At 40.0% G+C, this 9,646-nt stretch overlaps 1 protein-coding gene across 2 annotated transcripts in view; it reads left to right on the top strand.

The window, feature by feature from the left end:
- Positions 1–638: 638 nt before the first annotated feature.
- The window catches only part of Hnf4g (hepatocyte nuclear factor 4 gamma), a 149,468-nt gene continuing 140,460 nt past the window's right edge, over positions 639–9,646 (top strand). The window contains exons 1-2 of one of the 2 annotated variants that reach the window (XM_076911237.1): positions 639–1,248; positions 3,592–3,742. The gene's annotated coding sequence lies outside the window, so the exon portion shown is untranslated. The remainder of the gene's footprint in view (positions 1,249–3,591; positions 3,743–9,646) is intronic. The other variant, XM_076911235.1, reaches the window with a different exon arrangement.

Raw genomic sequence — 9,646 nt, 5'->3', positions numbered from 1 at the left:
CACGTGAATTAGGTAACTGTTTATCTCATGAGCATAAATTCTTGTTGGACCTGAAGTCTATCATTCCTGCAAACATGATGTTACACTGATGAGATTAAAAAAAGAAAACCACAGATCTGTCTGTTCCTGTCACATACTCCTGGCCAGCTATAGCATTTGACTAGCTATAGCATGGGTGTGTCAGATATCATTCATAAGGAAGAAGGTTCTGGAAGGAACCAAAGGGTATGAGAGGGAAGTTTTCCATCTGATACACATGTAAAAAGGAACTTATTGACTAGAAACCACACAGGTTTCCGCAGACAAGAGAGATAAATGCCTTTTCCCTCCCCTTCCCAAAACTCTTGCAGAATAGAACACCCAGGAGGTGGTCCAAGGCGCAATTTAAAGTGGTTGTCGGGTCCCCTAGCGGTGCCCCCGCAGTTCTGCCCCCAGGAACCCATTTAATTCCCTTGACCGATACTTCCGCCCATTTTCTGGACCTCTTGCTCAATGACTTAGATTCGCATCATAGGATCACAGATTTCTCCCTGCCACTTGCTCTAAAACATTTCTTAGCCTGAATAAATGTAGCCGCGACCAGATTGGCTCCGAGGGGAGGGGAAGGTCTTTGGTTTCAGACGCTCAGCGTATCTCAACCTGGCCTGGCTCACCGGGCCAGGAAGGTTGGGGAGCCGCCAGCTCAGGCTGGAGGGGTCAAGCCAAGGGTGTCGTCCCCCTTGGTAGTCAGAATGAGGCGTGTGGCAGTCACTGAGGGATGGCTACGAAGGCCCAGATGGCCGCTGCGGTACAAACCCGAAGGCTCTGGGAATAGCTGGCTGGTGAGCCCCAGGGCTGGGGAACTGGGAAACCGTTGCTCTCGGGCAGAGGCTGCCTTGTTGCTTTCAGTTTTCATTGAGGCTCGCTAGTTACTGTTTAACATCCCCACCCACGATTCAGTTTGTTTAGTAAATCGATCTCGCTGTGAAAGTCAGGCCCCGGCCCTGTCGCCATTGAACAAAGCTAATATTCTCTCCGGCATATGGTCCCCCAAAATTTTTGCTAGAGATCCAGGAAAACAAACAAACAAAACAACAGAATCCCAGTGCCACCTCTAGTGCCACCCCACCCAACTTCTAGGCTGCCTGCAAACTTCCTGGCCCCCCGGACCGTGCACTGCTGGACACTGCTGTCAGGGTGTGTGGGGACCTGCTACTGAGATGCGGCACAGCTGAGGGCGACGCGGGAGCTCCGGAGCCGCTGGCGTGGGTGAGTCGTTCCGCCAGCGCCCAGTGTCCGGGAATGACCCACTTTACGCCAGGCCACTCTCCTGCACCAGGAGTCTCAGTTCCCCCAAGAAGGTGACTGGAGTTCACTCAGTTCCCCCAAAAAGGCTGGAGGCTGCTGGAGCTTGAGAGTATTCAAGCCCTTCGCCTTGGAAAAGGAAACTAGAACCTGCCCTGCATTTGTTTGAGTGGTTGGAAAGCTTTGGTGGCTGTTGCTGGTCACATGATTCCAAGATCTGTTGGTGGTGTTGAGGGGTTCCCTAAAGGTTTGAGGTAGGGAGGCTGGGTCCAAGCTAGTACATGTGACTGGACACTAAAGGACAACAGAGGAGTGAGGTTTGGTGCTTGATGCCAAAGCATCTTCTAATGACCTTTATTCAAGTTTCCTCCCCTATACTGTTTCAGACATCTGAGGATTAGGCACCTTCTGGTGAAGCTCTTGGTGACAACTGTATATGTTAGTCAAAGGGTCAGTTTCTTTTGGAAGATTTGATCTACTATTGGATGCTGAGTTAAACAATGTTTGGATTGGGTGGAAGTCATTCAATGTCTAATGGCAATAAATTAATATGTGCTAAGATCCTAGAAGTGTCTGTGATGATGCCATCTTGAGGGGATTTGGGTTGAAGGGTATCTGCATGTGTTTAGGGCTATCTGCAAGTGGAGCTAATGTACTTTATAATTAGCAAAACAATCTTAGTTTTCATTCGAGGACAAGGGTTGAAGCTCAAAACTGTGGGATATTCTGTAAATAAAAAACTTCAGTGATGGCCGAGTTTCCTGTTTGGGCTTTGCTTACTTTATCCTTTTTGACAACTTACTGTACAGGTGACTTGTTTCTTTTTACAAGGATGTACCTCGGCGATCTCCATTTATTCATAATCATCTTCCTGCTCCACCCCTCAGCAGGCTCCATCAGTTCTCACACCTCTGACTCAGGCCACCTGATTTCCTGTGTCTGTATTCCCTCGGTTGCACAAGGGGTTGCTTTATAAGCTTTTCAGAGCATGGTGGAAATTGATAGCAATTGGCTTTCCCCTTGCAGGTCTTCTTCCTCTTCGTTTATGGGTCTACGAATATGGGGATGTTCTCAGCAAGCTTTGGGAAGGTACAGCCCTTGACCAAAATGTCACTGTAAAGACTTTAAAGACACATTTTATGCTACAATTTTGGCTATAAGATTATGGGCTACCACAAATTAATTTTAGGGATTGATATTTTTAAACACTCAGCAGCCAGATAATAACTATATTCTGATTCCTCCATTTTTTAAACTTCAAAACAGTCAAGCAGATTTTCAACAAGAGAATGGCGGCATCTTAAATATTGGCATATATGCAGTGTTGTGAACCCAGCGACTATCAATTACTTTTGATGTATTCATTATCATCAAGATCTTTGCTATTTCTATAAATTCCAGAAGTAATTCTAGTTTGTAAAGCAACATGCAAATGGCAGTAAAATATAAAGAGGGCGGCTTTCCTCTTGTGTGTGAAGTCTTTGTTGACCTTTGGGTCTGTGTCTTCACAGTCTTCTGTGTGCAGCTCATGAATGTTTAATGGCTATTAAAGTACCTACTCTAACTATGCCTATACTAGGCCCACTGGATATCAACTTTTAAAATGTTGCCACTCTCTAGTTGAAAACTTATCCTCAGTGTGGAGGTTACTATGAGAAATATACAAACCATCCCTGGGTGGGTAATATCAGGATTTTGAAAGTTTTGCTTTGCAGTTGTAAAAAATGTTGTCACAGGGCTGGGGATATGGCTTGGTAGTAGAGCATGTGCCTAGCATGTTCTATGTTCCCAACATCACCATAGTGTTTTGAGCTTCTGATAGGTGCTCCTGTATTTATTACCCTTTGTCCAGGGATGACTTCAGATACTTGTTCTGGTGAGGCATTCATTAGTGGGCTCACAGTAGTTTTGATCTGTGTAGGTATTGATTACTATGCTTGCTGTCTTTCTGATAGAGGGCTCTCATGCAAGGATCAAAGCACAATTTGAAAGGAACAATCATAGTTATGGGCAGTGGAGTCTTCATCTTTGTCCATTTTGTCTACTTTGCCATCATCTTCATCTTCTGCTTTTCTTCACTTTCCTTTTTTTTTTTTTTTTTTTTTTTGGTCTTATACTGGCCTAGCCTTGAGAATGCTAAATTAATGGATGACATTGAATTTATTGCTTTTCTTCTTCTATCTCTCTAGTTCTGGGATTGCAGGTATGCTCCATCACACCTGATTTAGGTGATGATGGAGACTGTGCATTTGAGGTAAGCACTCTACAGAGTTATCTATCTCCTCATTTCTTTGTTTTTACACACAGGGTAGACCAGGTTCACATGGATTTTCCTGTGCTGGGATTGCAGGAGTTAGCCAGCATGCCCGGCTGGATATGTAACCAATTTCCCAAAGATGGGAGTCTCTAAATCTGACATGCCAGAATGGCTTTGATAACCCTACTCCAGGAGGTAGAGGTAAGAAGAGCTAATCCCTCTAAATTGACTCCTCTAAACCATAGAATCAATGCCTGATAATGGCAGAGTATGTATGCGGAGGTTATTGTTACCTATTCTATATATTGCACCACAACATCTACTTAAATTCCTTAATTTGTACCATTCCTTCAAAAAATTAAATATGGGGCTGAGAGATACCTTCATTGGTAAAGTGCTTGCTACACAAGCATGAGGATATGTCTTTCCCTAGAACTAGCATTGAAAAGCCAGGCATGCTGGTGCCAACTCTTGTAATCTCATCACATGCAGAGATTTGTTGCATTTGTGTGCCAATTGGTCAGTCCTAATCCATGAGCTCCAGACTGAAGAGAAACCCTGTCTCAAAAACATAAGGTTACAGTATCTGAGGAACAATACCTGTGTTTGTCCTCTTATCTCTATTCATGCACATATATGGATGTACACACTCATATAACCTCTCTCTAATATATATATTACAAAAACTAAATAACACCATATTTAAAAAGCAATTTTCCTGTGTGGGTAGCAACATTTGGTTACACCTTGATGCATACTTGTAACTGCAAATACTTTTCTCATTGTAAAGAATTAGCCTCTTTTTAGTCAGTTGTGCCATTTCACACACATGCAGGTATGGGTAGTTTACAAATATGACTTAATCTCATAGCTGGACCAGTTAAGGACTCAAACACACACGTCTGCTTGCACATGTACACGCACGCACACACACACATTTTGGTTAATATTGAGTTCTTAATCTATAGATAATATTGCTCTAGGCAATTTTCATGTCTTTATAATAATTCTAGGGATTAATATTCTCTTTATGTCATAAACAATATAAATGAAGCAGAAAAAAAGTAAGTTGAGTCCAACATTCACAGAGGTCAAAGCTGTGGGTTCAGGTGCTGCCATGGGGCTCAGAGCCAAAAAGGAACTACAGATGCTTCCTGTACTCACCCAGGGCTTCAGGCTGCAAGTGTCCCCAAATGATGGCTGAAACCTTGGTGCTACAGGCAAAGCCATGTTCTCTTGCACTTGGTCAGGAAAGGAACTTCTAGGTCACAAAGTATATGTGAGAACTAGTTCTTCTCCAGGCTTACATATTTGGGCGCTGATGTAAGTACCTCAACATGTTCTTGCCCATTCACTTCAAGCACACCTTAAAAAGCAGCTCTACCAAAACTTCCTATACTGCATCTTAAGACAAAGTGGTGGACTGTGATCTTTATGTGGTAGAATCAGCTGATACCATGGAGGGCCACATTCTTGTGACCACCTTTAGTTCAATTATGGTGGTTTTCTGAAGAATTCATAAGTAGTTCAAAACGTATTAGAAATGTATTTCAACTTCAGAACAAAATAAATTGTAATACATATTTTTTGTTGTTGTTTTGGTTTAGTTTGGTTTTTTTATTTCTGTCTTTTGTTTGTTTGTTTGTTTTCTATTTGAGATAAGGTTTTGCTGTGTAACCTTGGCTGTCATGGAACTTGCTCTGTAGGCCACACTGATCTTGAACTCAGAGATCTACCTGCCTCTGCCTCCAAGTGCTGGGATTAAAGCTACTACCTTCTGTCTATTTGTAATACTTTTTTGAAAAATTTATCTTTATGTTTTAGTTATTCATGTGCATGTGTGTGGAAGCCAGAAAATCGTGTCAGATTCCCTGGAGCTGGAGTTACAGGTGTTATGAGCCCACTGATATGAATGGTGGGCACCAAACTCTGGTCTTTTGCAAGAGCTGTACACTCCTTTAGTTGTTCAGCCATCTCTTCTGTCCTAATTTACCTTGATTGTGAAATGTCACTTATTCTTATTTTCTCTTACCTCAAAGATTGTCATGAATATAAACAAAGGGCATATGACTTTAAGATCTATGAACTCCTAGCAACTTAATCAAGTCTTCTGACTGATGCTGGATCTCTAGTGATGTCTGCATAGACTGTCCCTGATTTCACAGAACCTTTGACTCTTGAGTGTGGGAAAAATTCACCCTAGCATAGATCATGGGCTTTAAACAGGGCTTTGGCAGGACTTGTATGCAAATCTCAGTTTTGTTGAGAGCAAGTTTCTTCCTATACCTGTGCATCAGTTTAAAGAGTTGTGATGTGAGAGTCATATTTGCTCACTTCTGAATTATGGGAAAATCTTACATTATTAATATGAAACATTTTACTTGTGGAAAACATCTAGGTAATGTATCTCCATCTGCTCTAACTGTGTTGGCTGAGATCATCCAGATCTGGTGATTTAATTTTGAAAGCATTTGATAAATTCTATGTTTACATACCATACCTTACTGCATAGTTTTTTGTTTGGTTGTTTGGTAACAACAAAACAACCATTGTTTTGCTTTGTCTGAAATTTGTGTAATCTGTAATTTGAAAGTATTATACTTCCTGAGGTGGAGAGATTGTTCAGTGATTAAGAGTGGTGACTGTTCTTCCAGAGGACCTGGGTTGAATTCCTAGCATTCATGTGGCAGCCGACAACTGTCTGTAACTCCAGCTTCAGGGGTTTTGACACCCTAATACAGACATACATGCAGGCAAAACACCAATGGTCATAAACTAAAAATAAGTAAATCATAAAAAATTTAGACAATATTATCTTATTTAGATAAAATGGTCATGACTTGCAAATAAAGCTGATTCATATGAACTTAGAAATACATTATAGAGATAATACTAAGTGCACTGAGGAAAATAGAAAAAAATAAGTACCTAGAAAGCAAACAGAATTCAGCATCCCCGCCCTCAAACATAAATAATCTACTGGGAAGGCAAACACATACAGTAGTCAGGATGGAATCAAGGTTTGTAGTTGCCATAATGCTGTGGAAAAACCGGAAGCACAGAAATACATTAAGCTTGGATCACTTTGAGAAATTTCATGGAAGAATTAATTCTGTTCTTATTAGACCATGTTGGGGAGACTCATAGAGGTGTTGGAAGCAGGTTGATTTCACCCGGAGGAGGAGTCTTGACAGAAGGCAAAGTGGGGAGACGCCCAGGCCCACGGGTCAGCTACAGTGGATGTAAGTGATAACAGTTACAGCTAGTTAGCTAGTCAAAGGGAAACAACCAAAACACTTAAGGAAAAAAAAAAAACACTTAAGGAGATAGAATTATGACTAGATTTTAGGTTTGCAGCATTTTGGAGTATGGATTTTAAAAAGGGAGATGAGAGACAGAGTAAAGAGTTTGAAGCTTCACCGAGGTGTAAAATGCTATACCCATGATGAAGAGGTAAGGATGGGATTCAGACAGTGAGAGAGTAGGAGAGGCGGAAGCTGCCAGACCCACATTCTCTAAGCATATGTAGGGTTAGGGTACTGAACTCTATTTGCTGTTTAGGCACCTTGTCTTTCTGCTTTCCTTCTGTGCTGTTAGTACTATTTCTGCAGCATAATGCTTGCCAAGTTGGTGTGGGCCTGCCTCGGGTACAATGAAATCTTTCCTTTGATCACAGTCACTATAAATTTGTGATTTTTCAATGATCCCACTTCTACATGGGTTCATGTTAACATTTGATCTGTTCCACAAAGCTAAAGTTTATTTGGTCATTCAGGAAAGCTGTTTTATATTTACAAAGAATATTGTGTCCTGTTTTTTGGTTAATTTTCAGCTAAGTAATTTTTATTTCCTACGAGAATTTTTATAACTGACAATAATGTCTTTTCTTAACGTTGGCAGCCCAATAAGTTCTAAGGCAGCAGAGCCTTTGTGATCACGAGTTAATTTCCTAATTTGCTTACTGGAAAGGCAGTCCTTCCATCATTGGACCACTCATAATGTGACTTACGACCATTACAAGTTCAATCCTCTCAGTTTGATATCAATTAGTTGAGGCAGAATGATTTGTTTAGTTCCTCAAACGCACTGTTATCTATGGGCCATCAGGTGTGACATTTCTACCAGTTAGAACACTCTGAATAAGTCACCACTGTTGTTACCTGCTTCTTTCATCCAAGCCAGTCTCCATTTAGGTACCAAGTCTTCACTTCCATACCTTTTTAAAAATGTTGGCCAAACTCTTGCCCTGCATGTCATTTTCATCGCATCTTATTCTTTCTCTGGTCTGTTAATTTTTAACTTCATCAAACACGGTGGTTGAATCTTTGATGATGAATGAATGAATAGTATGGTCTCTGATGGTAGGAGATGCCATTAGAAATACCTACTCTTTGGGATAACTTCAAGAGTATGTTTTACTGACTGTGAAACTGTAATGAGGAAGTAAGGACATGGCAATCACAGGATTAAATCATGTATGGAGAGCCTTATTTTAAAGCACTGCCTTTTACATTGTAGATTAAGCCATTGCTGTCTTTTAAGTTTGTCCTGTCTGAAGAGAATACACTTAAGAAAATTACCATTCACCAAGATTCACATAAATCTTCACTACTGCAAACATTACAGAAATCTCATGAGAAGCCCATTAATTTTTCTCAAAAGAACTCACTAAAAATTGTGTGTGAATTAGATATTGTTGAGTTCACTAATATCCTTTTTATCAACACATTTTCATGAGTTATGACAAATGTACCATTAATATATATATATATATATATATATATATATATATATATATATATACCTGAATATAGCTGTATAACCATTAAAACAAAGAAGATAATACACACTTCTGCATTTATGCCCTTCATATCCATTTCTTATGCCCCTGGGCAGGCACATCCTCTGCCACTTCCAGGCGACCTAATCTGAACCCAGTTCACACTGATTCGTATTCCAACATATTCTGGAAAGGGAATATACACAGTATGTAGACTTTTGTGTGCGTGTTTGTTTGAATTAGTACAGTTACTCTGAGATTTATTCATGTTGTTACATCTGGCAGAATTTTCTTCCTTTGGGGGAAAATTCTCAGATTTATGAGGTATAATTGCCATGTAATAAAGTACATATATTTAAAGTACATAATTTGAAGAACCTTGTTAGTTATACATACACATCTGAAACAAACCCAACAATAAAAATAATATGTCTAACACATTGAAAGTTCCTTTATACTATTTCTTATGTAAACCCTCACTCCTCTTCCTCTTCTGGTTGATCTACTTTCTGTCTCTAAATTAGTTTGCCTGGCCTAGGATTTTATACCCATGGGATGCTACAGTATTCACTACCTTTATTACAAGTGTCAGCAGTTCATTTTATTTATTATTTATTTATTTATTTATTTATTTATTTATTTTGCTGAAGGACATGGCAGCGCCTGTGGGAGTGTCACAATCTGTTTAGTCTCTTGCTGTCTTTGGTTCTTTTCCAGTCTTTGGTTACTTCAAATAAAACCACTATAAACATTCTTGTACAAAGTCTTTGTGTGCACATATGCTTTTGTTTGTCTGTAAAATTACCAAGGAATAGAAGTGTGGTTCTGACAGAACAAATCACTCAGTGGGTGCTCTAGTGCCTGCAATGCTTTATGTTCCACTGGGCAGAATCGAACATCTAGTTTCTTTGCATCTTTACCAACCAGGGGTATGGGCAACTTTGATTTTAGATATTCTAAAAGCATGGGGTGATACCAAATGCAATTTTAATTCTTGTTTCTTTTGTAGCTGTTGAGGCTGAGTCTCTTCATGAGCTGGTTTTCAAACTGAATCTTCTCTGGTAGAACTGTTCTTTGGATTTTGTGCATCCTGTCCACTTTTAAAATTTTTATTATTTAAAAAATTTAAAGTTTATTTTTATCTTATGAGTATTGGTGTTCTGCCACTATGTATGTCCGTGTGAGGTTGTCAGACCCTCTGAGACTGGAGTTACAGACAGTTGTGAGCTACCATATAGGTACATTGTTAAGTTGTAATATGTTTCACTATTATTTGTATGTCTATCTATATATCAGTCTATCATCTATCATTTGTCTACCCATCG

This window comes from Arvicanthis niloticus, chromosome 13, assembly GCF_011762505.2.
Source record: "Arvicanthis niloticus isolate mArvNil1 chromosome 13, mArvNil1.pat.X, whole genome shotgun sequence".
Lineage (NCBI taxonomy): Eukaryota > Metazoa > Chordata > Mammalia > Rodentia > Muridae > Arvicanthis > Arvicanthis niloticus.
Note: the sequence above shows the minus strand (reverse complement) of the source record. Positions and strands in the feature narration are given on the sequence as shown.